Below are 6000 nucleotides of genomic sequence, written 5' to 3'. Positions count from 1 at the left end.
ACCCTGCTTCTGCAGGGGGGTTGGACTAGGTGATCTCTAAAGGTCCCTTCCAACCCTACCATTCTATGATTCTGTGATCCAAAGTATGCTAATTTTACTGTCCTACAACTGAAATTATACTTTTAAAACAAAAACCTAAAAAATATAAAGATCAAAGCCCATTTCTTTCCTCCCACCCACAGTAGTAGGGAAGGAAAAGAGAAACAGAACAAAATGGATAAAAAATGAATTAAGGAAGAAGCAGAAAGAGACAGATAAAATATTAATATTAAATATGAAGGCTTTCACTTCACTATTCTACAAGATAAATGGTCTTCACCCCCACACAAATTTTTCAATGAAAAATCTTTTAAAATTGTTCTATTACAATAATAAAAAATATTTTTTGAGACATTTAAAACTGTAGTACTGAAACAATTCTCAAACCCTTCCTATTTCTGACAACTGTAATTAACAGGGTTTTTTAAAGTTTCAGGTAATTACATATTAATGTTAAGAAATATTTTAAGTAATAAATCACCTCATTTAAATCAGTCTTCTTATAGTAATTTTTAAGGCCTCAAGCAAACAGAAGTTATCTTTGAAAATACACCTTTGCTACATTTTGCTTAAGTAAGCAACGTAAAAGATGAAAGAACTCTAAGAGCAAAGCAGTAACATAAAATGTGAAACTATAAAACCTATGTGTTATCTAAAGTGAAAAAAAATAGCATTTAAAAAGTGTCAAGCACTGAGTCAAGTGTCAAGGATTCGAGAATGATTACAGGTCTCACAGTCTGGCAAACTTCTCTTCTGTATTAGAAAAATTGTTGGAGTATAATTAGGGACAAAATAATGGAACTCTTGGATAAAAATATGCTGATAAGATCAAACCAGCCTCATTGCCAGTAGTGTAAATCATGCATTCTTGACCTGCTAAATTCTTTGAGTCAACAGTACAGTGTATAAAGGGCATCATGAGGAAGTAATTTACTTTGATTTTTCAAAAGGATTTCTGATAAAATCTCTCAGAAGAAACTAGTAAGAAAGATAAAGTAGCCATGAAGTAAGGTCAAAATTCTGAGAAGAATTAAAAGTAAGCAAGCCAAAATAAACTAGATTTTAATAAAGAACTTCTTCACAGACTAGGGAGGAATCTTTAGTAGGCAATAAGAAACACTTGAGGAAAAAGTAAGGTTTTATGGTTTTACCCAATAGATAACAGTTTAGCCTGGTTTATTGCTTACACTACCTAGATCGGCAACTTCCAGGAAACCTCTCATGATTGCCTTTTCATTACAGTTTTCTATGGTAGGACAACTGATGTGTTTTAGGTAACATTTGATTTTAACCAGTTTTCTACTATTGTAGCTTCAAAGCACCAAATTGACATTGCTGCAGTCCTTCTGACTTTGATGTTTTATTTTTCTCAGTATTACTTGATGCAGCTCAAGTGTTTGTGTGGATGTTTAGTAAATTAGATCAGAAAACCAATCTGGGTCAAAATTAATCCCATATCCTCCAGCAAAGTTCGTGCATTGCCATGTTACTTTGCTGATCCATTTCACCATGTAGCCACACAAATGCATCTGGTGACATAAGAGAGTTAATAGAGCAAGGGCAGAGACAGTAGTTTCAGGGAATTCCTTCTTTTGATGCCAGTTTCTGTTTATGCTTGCTTCATGTTGGTTTTGAAGCTGTGGCTAACTGTGACAGGTAGTGGAATCAATTATATCCATTTCAAACTTCAACTCTAGCAATTGCTGAGCATAGAGATAAATGTAAATGGTGAGATATTTGTGATAAATGCAATCATGAGAGGTATCCAAAAAGGGCTCTATTAAAGTATGGTACATCTTTGAGCTATACATTAATTTTCACCAGGCAGCTATACTGGGATCCATTTCACTTAAGCTTAACAAACAGTCAAATAGATGATTGTTAAAAACAATATTAAAAATTACTTCAGCTAGCAGAGTTTTGCCTGCATTATCATTAGAAATATTTAAAGTGTCACCAAACTTTATAGAATGCTTTAAAGCTTATAAAACAAAATACAAGGATGCATTATGTAATATATTAAACATACTTATTAATGTAACATTTCAAACGTATTAGAAACCCCCAATCTTCAGTCTTTTTTTTTTTCAACTAGCTAGCAGTAATGGCAGGGAAAGCTAATTAGGTTAAATTCTAGTCTGAGATTTGCCTATCACACAGAGATCTCAACAAAGCAGTAAACCTTTCACCATTCAAAAAAAGGTGAATAAATAGCTTAACTAACTTACTTAGATTTTTGGCAAAAGAACTGTAGCGGGGAGAAAGATCTAACAGAAAATTGTGTCTTAAACATTTTGACCAATGATAATAACAGATATGGGAGAGAAGTCATCTCTGATGTTTTCACTATTCAGGTACTTGTAGCAGTAGATTGACAACCAGATCATTATGAGCAGTGTGGATGTAGTACCCTTTCTGGCTACCTTGAAAGAAGATACACAGCATATCATCTTGTTTCCTCTGGCCCTTGGTGTTTAACAAAAGTTGCGTACATTGCAGTATTTTAGCATGCATGGAAGCGGTCTAGGTTAGTGTTAATAGCTTGATTTTGGCTGGGTAGGGCACAGTTTTTTCAGAGCACTGGATTTACCAAAGGACTCTAGCCTAATCTACAATATATGAATCTTCTACTTTAGATTTTAGTAAAACTGAAGTTGATGAATTTTCAGAGGATAAGGTAGGAGTGGTTTTGTTGATGGAAGATCAGAAAGGTGGCAGTTCCTCAGAACACTGTGCACTCCATCAGCAATCTGTGCTACCGTTTATTCAGATCAGTCTTCAGGGAAGCAGATTTCTTCAGGTTGCAAGTTGCAAACGGTCTATGAGAATGCAAGGAAGGAAGCTGCACAACCTCTTAAACGTGTCTTATTTAACACAAATATTAATAATCTGAGAGGAGGTGTTAAAAGGAAGATAGCAGGCTTCAAAATGATGCTAAATTAGGAGGTGTAGCAAATATTAGTGAAAATAGATCATACAAAAGAGTGAAAGGAAGTTACAAAGACAGTTACAGAGGGAAATTTTGTGTAGAAAATGCAAATCTAAAGATTGATAATGCAAAAAAAAGTTCAGTATTAGACATATGAAAAGTAGTAACACTAAAGAAGCTACAGGAACAATGAATGCAAACTGGAACGTGGAAGAAAATAAGCAGTTTGATTTGGAAGGCAAACTCCCTGCTCCAGCTCTCTGTTCTGCAGAGTGCATAAATAAACTGTATCAGCTTTCAGGATAGTGCATTTTGTTCTCTCAAGCTTATCTCACTGATTTTGTGAGCTGGTTGCAAGAGGAGGATGTACTGCCACGATGCAGCATTTTTATTATGTGCAAAGTTAATACAGGAGTGAGCTACATTGCTGGAAGTAGAGGAGTGATAATACCTCCCTGTATCTTTGAGGCCGAAGGTAGATGCAATACAGATGTTAATGGCAAAGGGAAAGGCTGTGTCCCATTTTCATTGTTTCAGGTCCTTCCTTGCAGACTGGGTCATACAGTAGGGCATGCTGCCAACCTAAGAGCTGCAAAGCATATTTTTTGCACTCGTATTTTCAGAAGCTGCACAGCACTGCAGTTTCTCTCCAGCACTGGAGGAGCCAGAAAGAAACTGCAGTGCTCCATTCAAGTAAAGACTGAACAAGTGAGTTTGTGATGCAATGGTGGAAAAGGAGGTAGAAGACTTTAATAACAATAGTGTCAGTAATTAATATCATTATTCATTATAAGCATCTCAGAGCTTTCTTTTCTCTGCAAGGAACTGTTGAAATGAAAAAACTGCAGCGGCTGACTTGTGGAAAAGGGTAAAAGAACTAGACATATGTTCATGAATATGATTATGTCTACATTGCACCTTAGGGCCTGGACCATGGAGCTCACTAAAGCTGCCATGCCTCTTGATGTGTCTCAGTGCTTTGCATGGTCAAATACAGGACACTTGTAGCATACCCTACAGGCTTAGAAAGGCTGCTTTGTGGGACCCTCCTAGGAAGATTCACATAACTAGCTTATCATTGGCTATGTCATGTCATTGGCTATGCAAGGTAGCTGATGCTTGGTCAATGTATAATTCAGTTAGAAGCATACTTCAACTTGCTAGGACTTGATCCAAGTTTTCAGTCTGCAGCACATCCCAAATCTATCTTACTTAAAGTTCACAATAAACCTATCATTCATATCCAAACAGTGTGAGCCTCAAGACAGCTATGGGGCTTAAAATATGGGGTTTAAACACATACTCCACAAAGCCAGAGATGAAGCCTCTATAACATGCCTAACAGATAACTGAAGATAACTTAATAAGCATTCTCTAAGAAAATATATGCTGTACAATAAAATGGCAATTGAGAAGACAGTGTTGGGATGTTAGTGTGTGCTACTTCTCTTAAGAGATCTTGGATGAGTACCTGGCATGCCAAAGCATGCTGAATGTGCTGGAAATCTCCAGTTTCTTGTCATTAGAATATTCCACAGTTGTATGTCATTTTGTTGTGCACATATATCCAAACATGGAAAGTTTGCACAGATATCATCTTCCAAGGGCACTGCCAGGTTTGAACAGCTTTATTTTATGCCATAATTGCACTCATCCTTTGTGGCTGCTGGTAGCTTAGGAAACGGTGATTCAGTCTGTCTCCTTAGGGACTGTGTGTCCTTCATATCTTCTTTAGAATTGCACTTGACATTTCAATATCCAAAACGTAGTATATGTGATGAGTTGTGTTGATTTCCACACTTGAGTTGGGCATCAGGAAGGGTTCAGTGTTTCTGCTCCAAAGAAACAAAATATTTTAAAAGACTGAGCCTTATAAAAAAAAAAACAAATACAGGAGACATGAGATGGAACAAATATTTTAAGGAACAGTGCAATATAAATATTTTGTAAAAGAAATATATACACAGTGTGCTATTGATAAGTTTGGCAGGCAGACAACAGCCCTATTGCAAAAAAAAAAAATCTAAAAGAGTAGAAACATGTTAACAGTCTGCCAGCTGTTAGGAAAAATCCCTATCCAAGTTCTAAACACTATACTGCAAAGAAGCAAGGATCTTAATGGATCTGCAGCTGGGAAGATGAGCACGAACATGAAATCAGTGCCAGCGGAAAGTTCTCTCAGGGCAGGGCCTCATTTTATTGTCTAAGCTAATATTAAATAGTGTTACTATGAATATGGCAAATAGGATGTACCTATTGTTGTCAGCTTTTCTCCAGGTAGACTAAGACAAACCTTAGACTAATTTGCTCACTGTGAGATTAATTCTGGCAGCTGGAATGTATAGGGATGTTGATCTCTGGATATTTCCATTGGCATTTCCTTAGATATTTCCTTTTGTCCTACTTAGATTAACTTACACAGCATGGTCTCTAATGTCAAAATTTAGCTTCCTATAAAGCATTAATGCCCACTAATGTTGATACTAATGACTAACTGCCTATTAAAATCTTTTAGTGTTATTATATTGTCCCCAGACTTCTTATTTTACATTCGTTCTTTGGAATCATCGTCATTCTCTTTTTTGGTACAGCTCCTAGTACAATGAGATTGTGCTGATCTGGGACTGATTTTCATAAGTTAAAAGGTTCTAGAGGAAGTGTGTTCAAGATAGAAGTTTCAAAACAGATCTATGCCATCTAAGCTTCTGTGCTTCACTCCACAACTCCCATTTTAAAGACAGGATAATATTGAGGAGTAAAATAATTGGAAAGATAAAGAGCAGGGGCATACCTACGTGAGATTTCTGCCAAAATTAATATACTCCATCCATAGTCCTGCAGTTTCTGAGACTGATCTGTCGTGTTGTGCAATCATGTACCTAGTGCCAGCCTTCGTTTGTGTGCTGAGAAAACACAAGGACAGAATATGACAACTGTTTCCACCAAAAAAAAGTTTAGTACTAAAAATATGGAAGTGTCATGCAAAGCTTCTATAATTGCTTAAATAATAATTTGATTGACTGAGATACTGT

This window comes from Colius striatus, chromosome 5, assembly GCF_028858725.1.
Source record: "Colius striatus isolate bColStr4 chromosome 5, bColStr4.1.hap1, whole genome shotgun sequence".
Lineage (NCBI taxonomy): Eukaryota > Metazoa > Chordata > Aves > Coliiformes > Coliidae > Colius > Colius striatus.
Note: the sequence above shows the minus strand (reverse complement) of the source record.